This window comes from Delphinapterus leucas, unplaced genomic scaffold (assembly GCF_059928025.1).
Source record: "Delphinapterus leucas isolate spDelLeu-1000000601 "Yukka" unplaced genomic scaffold, BTC_Dleu_Yukka2 spDelLeu_asBTCV2_sq53, whole genome shotgun sequence".
NCBI classification, from domain to species: Eukaryota; Metazoa; Chordata; class Mammalia; order Artiodactyla; family Monodontidae; genus Delphinapterus; species Delphinapterus leucas.
The window spans coordinates 3,741,407-3,755,311 of NW_028322262.1; positions in this window are offsets into that span (position 1 = coordinate 3,741,407).

Below are 13,905 nucleotides of genomic sequence, written 5' to 3' on the forward strand. Positions count from 1 at the left end.
TGTGTTACTGATAAGGCTGGCTACATTCTTTCTCCACATAAATGACTTGAATATGGATAGTAAATCTGTGGATTTGCAAAACGTAATTCTTGGAGCATTTTTATAAGGACAAAGTTAAGGGCGATTTCAGAATCACTAGTGGCTAAAATTGCTATTTATACTTTTCCACTGGTAGGTAGTAATCTGCTGTTGCTGTCTTCAGTATTCCCAAGGGATAACAAAAGCCATTTAATTCAAGAAAGAAAGGTAAAATTTAGCACAATGCAGCTTCCACAAAACCAAACACACACCCAACTCTCTCAGATATGAAGTAGTAATCTAAAATAGAATCCTGGAACTAATTGCAAAACAAGAGCAAATGTACTCATATTGGATAATTTTATTCTTTTATTAATGTTTGATACATATATGTATTTATTATTAAAATTCAAAGTTGCTGTATGGAGAAATAGTTTTGTACCAATAGTGTCTTTGTATGTGTTTATCAATAATGTATGAGATTGCCTCCTATGCTCCTTTTCTTTTATTGGGGGGGGGGAGGGGGTGTGTCACGCTACGTCAAGGTCGGGAGTCAAACCCGCCACGACTGTCCATGAGGGGTTTTCCCGGGTCCCCACTTCAGGCCGGTGAGGGTGGCCAGGGGCAGCCGAAGACGTGCGTACGTGCGTGCGTGCGTGCGTGCGAGCCTGCGAGTCCACGGGGCGGGCCGCGCGCGCCGGGAGTGTTTCAGCCCGGCCCCCGGCTCATTGTGGTCGCCTCACGCCGGCCCGAGTTCGCAGCAGCGCTGGAGGCCCCGGGCCTGTGACCACAAAGAGGGAGCCGGGGGTCGGACGGGAGCGCTGCGGCGGCAGCTGAGGCCCAGACCAGGCCCCCCTCAGCCTCCCGCCTGCCCGTCTGCCCCGCCCCCGCCGGCGGCGCCGCGCCCCTCCCCCAACCGCCAGACTAGCGCGGTGCGGGGCCCGCGCGCGAAGACATGGGGGAGAAGCTGGAGCTGAGGCTGGAGTCGCTCTTGGGGACCGAGCCCGCCGTCTACCCGTGGCCGCTGCCGGTCTACGTAAGTGCCGTCCGTCCCCTCCTCCCGGACCCCCGCTCCTGTTCCCCCACGGCGCGCGCTGAGCCCACCGAGAAACGGAGCGACTCGAGTCTCCAGACCCTCTTTGGAGCCCCCCTTCCCGCCCCGCCGTGGTTCTCCGCGGCAGTTTCCAGCCCCCGCGCGCAGGGTGGGCAGAGGGGAGCCGGCGCCGGCCGGGGGGCACAGACTCGGCCGCGGGCAGCCCGCGCTTCCGAGGGGCGCCCGAGCCGGTCTGCGGTTGGCTCTGCAGGGCTGGGGACCCCGGTCCCCCCGGTCCTGGAATGTCGGCGGGCTTGCCCTTCTGTGCTTTAGGATCTGACATGTAGGGTTTCTTTTTCCTGGTAGTTTATTCTTAGCGCTGTCAACGTGCTTAGTTTTTTTAATTTTTTTTTATTTTTCAGGGCACCCTTTCCTCCCTCTCTCCAGTTTTTTTGTGTTTCTGTTTTGTTTTGTTTTAGTCAGGCATTTTGTCCCTCTGATCTTGAGTGGGTGGGCTGGCAGGACACTTGGAGAGGAGGCGTTCTGTCCCCTGATCTTGAGTGGCCTTTGGAAAATGACAGGCCAGACGGAAATTTACACAGGCGTCCGGTGATTGCAGAAATGCAGGGTGTCCGGCTAGGTGGGCGCCCGGCCTGTCGTCCCCCGTGGCGGCGTGGTGCGCGTGTTCCTTGTCTCAGGGTTTACGCTTGGGCCCCGCAGCCCAGCTTCCAAAGGGAAAGCGCAGCGGGCGCCTTGGGCCGGCGCCTTTGGGGCGCCCTTTCGTGCGCTCGGCTTGCGGGGGACCGGCCTCCAGGCGACCCGGCGGGGAAGCCCGCGCGACCCGGCCCTCGCGCGGGCTCCGTGTGTGTCAGTTTGTGGAAAGTGTGTCGCGCGCGGCCGGGGTCGGGGTCGGGACGCTGGGACCACCTGGGAGCCGATGTAGAGGGATATGATTTCCATTTTCAAGGCGCATTCATCCTGTGCAGGGAGACAGCCTAACATAAAATTTGCCTAACAAAAACTATATTAACAGGTGGAAAGACTATCTCCCAGTTGAACAGCGGATGCCTGGGACTCGTTTCATTGCTTTCAAAGTTCCTTTAAAAAAGGTGAGCAAAAGTTAATACCGTATTCTTCCAGAAATCTGAATTCACCATATAGAGCCCTGGCTCTCAACCCCGTCGTACTCCATTTTCCCTTTTTATAGCAAATACTTTTTAATACCTCTTTTACTATCCAGAAATGGGATTCATAGACAAATACAACCAACTTTTGTACTTAATTAAAAAACAAAAAAAAAACAATGCAATGCCCTAACTATAAATAAAGAATAAAGTAATTTATAAGAAAGTAATATGTATCTCAGTATGTAAATGTTTGGGGATGACTATACTAGAAATAAAGAAATAGTCGGTTACTTGTACCATGAATGCAATAAACTGTGGACTTTGATTGATAACGATGTGTCAGTGTTGGTTCATGAATTCTAACAAATGAAGCACACTGGTATGGCATGTTGATAATGGGGAAGGCTGTGTGGGATGAAGGAGAGAGGGTGTAAGTGGGAACTGTGTACATTTTGCTCAGTTTTGCTGTGAATCTCAAACTGCTCTAAAACTAGTCTACTAATGAAGAAAAAAAGTGTGTGTTGCTGACACTTGAATAACCAAAGAGATCAATGGAACAGGGTACATGTATAAGCCAAATACATGAAAGAATATTTAGCAGTGAAAGCCATCCTTCCTATATGTAGATATTCAAGAAGTATTTATTTCTGTGTCTATTTTCAGGCACTCCGCTTGGAGCTGGCAATACAGTGGTAGGCAAAATTGATGTGGTCCCTGCCTTCTGGGAGTTTAGAGTCAGGTTAGGAGACCAACATGAAATAAACAAACATAGAAATAACTATATAGAAGTGAGCTTATTTTCTTCCGTCTAATCTCTCTGGAAGAAAGGATTGTAATATCGCTTGTAAGCTGCAGAGGAGGAAACTTGACTTTGAATCTCATATGTTAGCATCCCAGGGTTTGAATAAATGGATAACATAGTAAAGGATTTTAAACATATGTTCTTCCTTATTTTATTCTTTCTGACAGAGTTTTGAAAAGAATCTTGCTCCAGAAGAACGTTTCTCCCCCTTGGATCTCTTAACAAAATCCAAGGACAGAATGAAGAACTTGGGCTGATTATTGACTTAGCAAATACTCGCCGCTCTTACAAGCCAGAGGTAAATGGAAGGCGTAATTGAAAATGACCTTCTTTCTGATACTGTAATAATTCATAGTAGTTCAGTAGTTATCATCTTATGCTAAGGTGAGTCCTGGCCTTCTCTCGTGGGTTCAAAAAGGGAAGCTAGTGGTTTCCTTAAATACACATTTGTAATTGCTGTTTCAAAATGAGATGAAAGATATGAATTGAACTATAGTATTTGGCAGTAGGCTCTAGATATGCTTAAGAAATTCTGTAAGCTTCCATGTTCTACATTTTGAAAATGAAGTAAACTTTTAGTAGTTACAGTAGTATCCTAAAAAGAAAGAAAGGTATGTCCATTATGTCTTTAGCACTTATGTTAAGCAGTTGCCTGAGCATGTTTAAGCATCAGTGTAAAAGACAATTGTTCTCTAAGTTTTATGCTTCCTTTTCCTGATGCCTTCTGATATAGTACAGAAACCCATCTATTCTCTTGGCCCATGTAGGACATTCCAGTGCAAAAGAATTATCCTCCTTCTGACCTGTTCCATGGCCTTGGGAGACAGTAACACCTAATGTCTTTTAATATTTGTAGAGCAGTTTGCCATTTAGAAAGTTCTTTCATATCCATTGACTTAGTTAATCTTCACAGCAATCCTTTGCTCTTGAAGTGGAAGTAGTACTGATATCTCCTACTGAGTGCTTACCCTGCACTAAGCTCAGAGGATAGACAACTACAATTACTAATTTTACAGACGATGAAACTGACTCTCGGAAAAGGAAGAATTGAAATTTCAGCTCTGTTATTGCTTTTTTTTTATTGTGGTAAAATATAGAGAAATCATATTTCTTTTAACCGTTTATAAATACGCAGTTCAGTGGCATTAAGTACAGTCACAGTGCTGTGTAACCATCACCGCTGTCTAGAACCAAAACTTTTTCATCATCCTCAACAAAAACTCTGTAACCATCAAACAGTAACAACCCCATTTTCCCTCCCACCAACCCTTGGTAACCTCTATTCTATTTTCTGTCTCTGTGAATTGGCCTATTCTAGGTACCTCGTGTAAGTGGAATCTGCAGTATTTGTCCTTCTGTGTCTGGCTTATTGCACTAAACGTCGTGTTTTCAAGGTTCATCCATGTTATAGCACGTAACGAAATGCCATTTCTTTTTTGGCTTAGAAAATCCCATTGTGTGTACATAGACCACAGTTTGTTATTCAACGGTTGATTGACACTTGGTTGTTTTCCACCTTGTAGGTATTGTGAATCATGCTGCTGTGATCATTGGTGTACAGATATTTGTTCAAATCCCTGCTTTCAGTTCTGTTAGATGTGCAGCGTAGGTAGTAGCAGAGTTGTTGGATCATAGCCTACTGCCAAATACTAAGCTGTACGCTTAACCTGTGAGAAAGTGCCAAACTGTTTTCTACAGTGTCGTCTTGTTTTTAAACAATTATCACAAATTTTAAGCATATACAAAAGTATAAAACTACTGTGAGTGTTCCTTGTATACCCAGGAACTCATCCAGCTTTCTTATTTACCAACTGATGGCTGTCATGTTTTATCTATACCCCCACCTGTTTCACCCCATTCCGTATTATCTTGAAGCAGCTCCGAGACAACATGTAAATTACACCTGTACGTTTTTGGTACGTGCATTTAAAATATAGGACTTTTATTCCTTAATATCATTTTTTAATATTAAATACCCAGGGAGTGCTCAAATTTGCAGTTGTCTCCTAAACGTCATAAAAAATTGTCTATAAGAATTTTGAATTAGATCCAAATAAGGTCCACACTTTGCCGTGGATTGTTAGGTCTCTGAAGTCTTGTTTAATCTATAGGTTCTCCCTCCATGTCTCTCTCACTTTTTTTTTCCTCCTTGAATTTTGTTTTTAAAGAAACCAGGTAATTTGTCCCATCTAGATGCCGATGATTACATTCCATGTGTTGGTAACATATTCTTCAGTCCTTTTATTTCCTGTAAATCGGTAGTCGATCTGAATGAAGCTTGCATGTTTTGTTTTGGCAAGACAGTTTCATGGGTGATGATGTGTTCTTCCATGGAGACGTATATAGTTGTGTCTTTCTGTGGTATTAGCAGTCACTGATGATTCATACCTACATCCATTAATTCAGTTGAGGCTTCAAAGAATGGTGAATTCTGTTGTTCTTTTTTTCACTTATTAGCTGGGTATATTTGTACGAGGAGAAGATTCCCCTCATCAGCTGTTTGGTTGCTCAGTTGTAGAGGCATGATTCTCTTCTTTTATTTAACAGTTTTCAAAATAATGAGTTGATTCACAAATATCCTCCAGTGTTGACCAGTTTTGTAAAATTTTATTTATTCCTCTCACCGTGGACTCCGTTACAGTTATTATTCTAACTGAGGCCCTATCTTTGGCCAGTTGGAGCTTCTCGGTGACTCCTGAGTCCTTTGGACATGACATCAGTTGTTTCTAGACTTTTTCAGTGGTCAGAGCTAGGAAATATGTACGTTTGTTTTTAATATTTTTAAAATATGTCATAGGTTCCTACTGCTACTTTCCATTTAAATTCAGAACTAGAGAATTTTCACTTATCCTTTTCTGTCTTCTATTGATAGTCTACTTTCTCCCACCTCAAGAATACCAGTTCTCAACAATGCCTGAAATTGCCTCTGTTTCCTAATTCGAATCCAAGTTCTTCTGACTCTATTCTACTACTCTCCTTAAATCACAGCCGCTTTATGGCCCTTGAAATGTAAGATAGAACATAAATGTAGGCAGAACTGTTTATATCATTTTGAGTTACATGTGCATTCATTCACATAGATTTGCTTTTCCTTTTGCATGCCTGGTAACTGTCCGTTCTGCAGTTTGAATGAAAATCAAGTGATAATTACTGGTTAAAGCAGCTTTGGAAAAAATGGCTCTCATCAGAATGACTGACATACAAAGTTTAATGTACTCTCCTGGTTTATATTCTGCCTTCTCTAATTAATTTTTTATTCTTTCCCTACAAAGGAAATAATACATATTTTCATGGTTTTGCCTTATAGGACTTACCAGAAACTCTTCCTTATTTAAAAATGTGTACAATTGGGCATCAGGTGTCAGATGACGACACTAGTTTTAAATTCCAGTGTGCTGTTAATGGGTTTCTGAAAGAACATAAAGATAACGGTGAGTTGCTTTTGTGTTTGTTTTTGTTTTTCCTTTACCTGAACTTTGGTATGCATTTTGAGTGGGGTTGGGGATTTTTAACATTTTTAATAGTTCTGACATTCGTGTCAAGTTGTGTTTGGTAACATTAAGGTGGAAATGTCAGATGGTGCTACTAGAGTACGGTGTTTTTCCTGTTTATGGTCACAAACAATTTAGTTTAGTTTGGAAAGTGATCTTTGTGAGAAATATGAACTGAGCTAGCTTACTTATCTCTTTTTTAAAAATTTGAATGGAAAATACATAAAAACATAAAAATGTTCTTTTGTCCTGTTTATTGGTTGAGAGGTGGAAGAAAAGGTTTAGACTCTCAGGTTCTTAGCGTACATAAAAGAGAAAACAAAAAGCAAAGGTTCAGAGTGAGACAGATCCCTAGAAGCAAAACAAAACAGAGTGGACCAGGTAGAGTGGCTTCCTCATCATATATGTGTTTAAGATATTTTTGCTGCTTTTACCCTTCGGGTGCAAGTGAGGAAGAACACTACCACCTCTTACTCTTATCTTCAGACAGGAAGAACTTAAAAGGCTGGTGTTTTCTTGTTTCCGCTTTAAGATCTACTCTGTTGATAGTAGGTGTTAATAGCGTGTGAATTTTAAGGATCCACTTGCCTTTTTCTAGCATCTAACTATCAGAAGGAACATGGTGTTTGCCATGTTTTAAGACTGAGGAATCTTTTGTCTTTGGAACACCACTGACGCCCATGTGAAAGTGTTCATTTTGTCCTCTTTCTAAATTTAGCCTGAGGAGTGTGCACTTTATTAAATCAATGTAACAGACAGTAAATATTCCGTGTATATATAAAATGATGCACGTATATACATAAAACAGGGAGTAGGGGAGAGGGAATAGAGATGGAGGTGGGAAGATAGGGGATAGGAGGCGAGAGAGAGAGGGAGAGACTGGAATTTCAAGATAAATGTTCATTCTATAACCTGGTTGCTTAATGCAGGTACTAGCTCTTAAATATCTTCAGCCCTATTCACAGATCTTCCGTGTACTTTAGCTTTAAAACTTGAGAGGCTTGGCCTGTCCTGTGATAACCAGGGTGTCTAGAAAGGAGGCAAATTATCTGATGTGTTTAAACTGTAGTCACAGAAATGTTACCTCTTAAGACGTTAGGGCGCAGCTGCCGGCCTACTCACTTCCTCCAGGCTCCTTTGTGTGTGTTCTGTCTGTTCCGCGTGGGCTAGAAGATCCTTACAAGTGCATGAGAACACGTTTGTAAACCTTGATTGTTCACATGTTATACCAAGTGTAGTCCATTGCATATGCTGACTCCTCTGTGGGTCTTCTGCATGCAGTGGGCTAACTTCACCATGCTGTCTGCCATTGCAGTCTCAGGACCTTAGTTATGATCCATTGGTGACTTCCTCTGCTGTAAGGCCCTCCCACAGATGCCAGGCTCACTGATAATGAGGAGGAGACTATACTACGCACTCCCTAGAATGGGTAGAGACTCAGAAAATGAATTGTTTCAGTAAACACCGAGAGCCTTATAGGTTTGTTGTTAGGGCACGGGGATACAGAGGTGAGTAGAAGTCTTTGTTCAGTAGCAACTTCCAGTTGTCTAGGAAGAGAAACATGTAGTGAGTCTAAGTGGGTTAATTATGATAAAAGAATCAAGTGCAGCAGGAATATAGAGGAGAAATTGAGGAAGGCCTGACTGAGGAGACAGCGTTTGAGCTGGGCTTGGGGGAAGAGGATTTTGCCGGAATGAGGAAAGGACAGCCCAGGTATTGGGGACAGGTACAAAAGGCCCAGGGCTTGAACTTGTGCTCTGGAGGGGCAGCCTCTGGTGTGACTAGAGGGTAGTGTGAAAGGGCAAAGAAGTCATACATTCATTTTCAGCAAATATTTGTATAACACCTTCTAAGTTGAAGGCACTGTTCTAGGAAGTAGGAAGAGAACAAAGCTCTTGCCCTTACGTACTTTCCATTCTAGTGGGGGAGAGAGATGAATAAATAAGTCAATATGTGGAGTGTCAAGCGGTGGTAAATGCTTTGGAGAATAACAAAAGAAGATGAAGAGGTGAGGGAATGTGGTAGGTGATCAGGGAAGTCCCCTCTATTAAGATGTCGATTGAGCAGAGCCTTGCAGTGAGAAACAAGCCATTGGCTATCTGGGAGAGTGGAGATGGGGTGGGAGGGTGTGTTCTGGGAGAGTGGAGATGGGGTGGGAGGGTGTGTTCTGAAGCAGAAGGAATAGTAGGTGCAAAGTCCCTGAGGCACGCCTGTGCTTGGCATGTTTGAGGAATAGTAAGGAAGCCAGTGTGGCTGGACAGGGGAAAGTGAGTGAGGGCAGGGCAGTAGAGAATGAGATCAGGGGAGGCTGGCAGGGCAAAGGAGGGAGGTGGATGATGTAGGTCCTTGTAAGTCATAGTTTGAACTTATAATTCAGTTGGAGAGACAGACTGATATTTGTTTATAAAGAGTTCTCAATGCTGTGCTAACAACCTGGGCTGTATTCTGTGCTAAGTGAAGATGTTCAAGCGACAGAGCAATCCAGCCAAGTTTATATTTTAGAAAGATAACAGCGTCACTATCCAAGACACATTGTAGACTATGTATGTAGTACGTGTATAGTGTGCTGCTCTTCTATAAACTACAGGATACCTGTTACGTACAAATACTTACATACAAGATACAAGTGTGAATGTAAGCACTTGGGAAATATCTGAAAGAACCACACAAGAAACTGGGAGAGTCGGACAACTTTCCATGTCCCGTATGATTGGAATGCTGAAGGGTACACACACGAACTAATGGACGTGTGCTACCAGCCTCCGGCTAAGGAGGGAAATTGCAGGCATCAGAATCCTCTTTACCGATCAAGCGCGTTAATCCGCCTGCGTGATGACAGTCATCTCGACACGCCACGCGGTGGCGCATGCGCGGTAGAAGGAGGTCCGCGAGCTGCGTGGGCTTGTGCCTAGGCGCCTGTGGTTCGTGGCCTTGTGCTGGCACCGGGGATGCCGGGTTGGCGACTTTGGCACTCCTGGCGGGGGTGACATGAGCCAGTTCGTCGGCCACGAGGAAGGGCGGAAAGCACATCCCGGAAAGGTAATGCGCCTTGGCCCCTGGGCGTTGCCGGTGGAGCTCGGAGCCCCTGGGCCTGGGCTTCCGTCTCTTGTGCTGTCGCCTGTCACAGTGGCCCCCGGCGCTGTGCTAGGGGGTGCTGGTCGTCTCGCGGCTCAGTTCATAGTAGCTGAAAGGGACAGTGTGTGATGTTCTGATTTCTCCCCATCGTTTTAAAAGGGAGGCTCTGGCCATTGCTCCTTGGGTAAAATGCAGCGGGACTGCTTTTTAAGATGGGACTGTCAGTGTTGGGGACCCTCCTTAATTACCAGGATGGAATCCCCTTCAGTTCCTCAAGCTGTGTTGTTTAGGCACAGAAAATGTGAGTAATAGGCACTGGAACTAAGTTTGAGTGAAAAAACGCACCGGTACCGCCGAGTTTTCCATCGAGACAGTTGATCCGTGTTGTCTCTTGGAATTATAAAGGGCGTACTGTTGCTTCCTAACCAGTGTCCTTTGAGAGCTCTACCTCTGTACGTTCAAATGATGAATTTTGAGGCTTTGCTCATACGTGGAGTAAACCCTTAAATTCCCTAAGACCTTCCTTTCCTCCGTCTCATACCCCATTAAGCCCGCTTCAGTTTATCTCCTGAATTTCTTCTGAATCTGTCAACTCTTCCTCAACATCCTAATACTGAACTTGCCTGTCTGTTGCAGTGAGGTCCTAACTAGTGTCCATATATCTTGTTTCCTTCCAATCCATTCTTCACACAAGAAACCTTAGAAGCAAGTTGGGACATTGCTCATAAACATGGCTCAAAAACATTGTTTTGAGAATAGAAAACAAACTGTTGGCCTTTAACACTCTGCGTGGTCTAGAATCCTGTCTGCTTCTCTGCTACGTGGACTCCAGCTTGGTGCCTCTCCAACTTTAATATGGGTATGCCTCTCCTGTGGATCTTGTTAAATGCAGGCTGTAATTCAGTAGTTCTGGGTGGGGCCTGGATTCTGTGTTTCTAACGAGCTCCTAGGTGACGGTGACCCTGAGAGCAAGGGTCCAGCTCCTGCCTTTCTCCCTTCTTTCTGGAAGAGCAGGACGTCTGCCCCCCCGGGAGGAGAAAACATCTGCAACGTGACTACTAGCAACCAGCTTCCCTCACAGGCAAGGGACCTTTACCACTGCTCCCTACCATTTTGTCTGAGGCGCAGCAAGCCAAAACACTGACATGCTGAGGTTTGCAGCAAAGAGGAGTTTATTCACAAGGCAGCCAAGCGAGGAAGTGACGTGACAATAGCTCTCAAATCCGCCTCCCCAAAGGCAAGGGGCTTGGGGTATCTATGGGATAAAGAATAAAGAAGCAGGGCAGTATGAGGCATGGGGAGCATGAGGAAAGGTGATTGGGAAAAGGTGTGCCCATCATTGTTCTGAGCTGGCGTAACTAGGCTACGGGGCTCAGCACATTCTCAGGCTGTAGTTTTCGGCCCTCTGATGGCAGGAGGTCAAAAGGCACTGGGCCAGGTGGAAGATCGGTGGTCCTCTCCAGTCTTAACCAGCTCAGCCTAACTAGACACAGCTGATTCCAAGTTCCTGGACAATACCCGGGGCAAACATCTTATTGCTTATGCTACGTGCTATTTGGAGGACGTGCAAGTGTTCAAGCTACCTTGAGGAGTGAAGACAGGATTTGACTAATCCTTACACATGGTTTCACCTCCAGATGAGCAGAAGAGGCCTGTAGGCTGAATCTGGCTCCTGGCACCTGGAATTGGAGGCAGATGGTTTAAAAACAGGCTCTCCCGCCCTCTGTGTTATCTTAGGTAGATAGACTATTGAACCTTCCTGTGCCTGTTTCTCCACCAGCAGCATGGGGACACTCAGAGTCCCTCTCTTGGGGGCTGTTATGGGGGTTCAGTGAGCTATAGATGCATGCACAGGCACACGGGAGACACCCAGTGTGTGTTAGCTTCATGCTTACTTTTTATTAGGAGACCAGTATTGTTAGAAGATTTCTGGTTTGGACAACAGATTAGATAGGTGGTCATTACTATAGTTTATGCAACAGCAATTCACATTACCATTTGCAAAAAAGCAGTTGGTTGTCCAACGGGGATTATAAACATCCATTTACCATGAGCTACTGAACAGATACTTTACAGAGTAACTACTTCAAGTACTATTTAAGATCAATTCTCTATGTTGTCTTAAGCAGTTGTTAACCCCCAATTTCGTGAATAGTACCAAGTAAGTCACTTGAACATCAGCTAGAGCAATCTGTTATCACTTAGCAAGCCTAAAGCTATAGTTCAACAATTTTATTTACTGTTCTATGACAAAAATGACTCTCAACAGCTATGCCCTGGATAAGTAATCAGCTAAAGCTAGTTTGACTGACCAAATCTGATTTACTGAGTGAATAAGCCAGTTGATTTAGAAAGGTCTAATGCCTATTTCTCATCCATTCAGCATTCAACTGTTTCCCATGCCTAAAATGTCTTTTTTCCCATTCGTACATATCCAGATTCCTACTTCTGTGCCGTAGGGCTTGGCTGAACTACAACTGCCTTTAGTGACACTTTTCTCACCTGCACAATTGGAGATAATTTTAGTCTCCTCAAGACTCCCACGGGGTTACCTCTGTTGTGACACTTGACGATTTGGTGGCATATTTTACTTTATTTTATTTTAAATAGCCTTCCATTACTCCGTGCACATCAAACGGTAAATGCTTTCTCCTAGTAAACGTGTATAACGATTTTCTGAACTCTTCTGCTCTGGGCAAGATTCATAAATACACCAGGCAAACATAGTGAAAGAGGAGACAGTACTTGTGTTATATTCAGTTGGGTCTTGATACCTAAGTGTGACTCTTAACCAAGGATTATGCAGTAATTAAGGACACAGGTTAAAGTTGTTTAGAGTGTGTCCTAAAGTCTCCCTGGCAGAATTTAAATCTCTCCTCTGGAAATTGTAGACCTGAGACAAATTACTTCCCTAAACTTCATTTCCTACATCTGAGAAAGATAATAGTATCTACCTTGTAGTAGACTGAATAGTACCATTGCCCCCAAATGTCCACCTTCTAATCCCCAGAACCTATGAATGTCACCTTAAATGGCAGAAGGGACTTTGCCAATGGGATGAAAGTAAGGGTTTTGAGATGGGGAGATTCTTCTGGACTACCTGGATGGACCCAGATGTAACCACTGGTGTTCTCGTAAGAGAGAGGCAGAGGGAGTGTTTACTCCAAAGAGAATGTGATGATGAAGTTGGGGTTGGATTGATGTGGCCAGAAGTCAAGGAATGCTGTCAAGGAAACAGATTCTCCCTTAGAGCCTCTAGAAGGTGGATGGACGGCCTTGTCAACTCCTGGTTCCAGCCCAGGGAAACTGGTTTTGGACCTCTGTCTTCCAGAACCATAAGAGAATGAGTGTGTTTTGTTTTACGCAAGCTCATTGGTAGTCATTTGTTACAGCAGCCATAGGGAACTAATGCGTACCTCATAGGAACTATTTCTCCAATTAAAATGTGTGACTGGAAACACCCTTGGTGGCATGTCTGACACACGGTAGGTATGCTACTGTGGGTAGTTCTTGGAAAGTAAAGCCTTGGTTTTTGAGGAATCATCAAAACCAGTACAATGGTTGCCATGTTTCTCCTTGTTCATCCTGGTGACAAACCTGTAGAGAGAGCTCCATCCTTTCCCACAGGACGCCCACCCCTAGTACTTACAGGGAAGAGGTTATGTCTCACTTCAGGCACCTTCCTCTTTCCCTTTCTACTTTTTGTTTCATTAATCTTCATCCAGCTGGCCTTTCTAAGTTAAAAAAACAAAACAAAACAAAACCATTTCTCAATGGATTCAGATACTACCCCAAGTTAATATTCCAACCATGTTCTTGTTCTTCTGGGTCTCACCACCAGAAATTTCTGAGCTGAAATCCTCTCTAGTTTCTAGGATCAGTCACTTTCTAATTTCTCCCTTCTCAAGTTCAGAGTCTTGTCAGTTTAGTCCCTTCCCAAACCACAACATCTATTAAGGTGACACAGCAAAGTGATGAAAGTCTAGACGGTCTGGTTTTCATCCTGGGTTTCTGCCCGCTACTTACTGTGTGGCATTAGGCAAGCTATTCAACCCCCCTGGGCCTCAGTTTCCCCCCAAAAAGGTGAATATTATGAACATTACCTACCTATAGGGTTGCCATTATGAGGATTAAGTGAGTTAATATTTGCTAAGCACTTAGAATATTACTTGTTATAGTCTAAGCACTACAGTTGTGCTTGTTAATAATAATAAATGCAATTCCAAGCGTATAACTTACTCAACTTTCTGTCATAACTTTGAAGTGTTGGTCTATCTGTTGGCCAGCGTTGCAGGGAAATGAGTCGAGGCATGGGCTGAGGCATTGCTACCAGTGCGTGGTGTGTTCCCAGAACTAGGA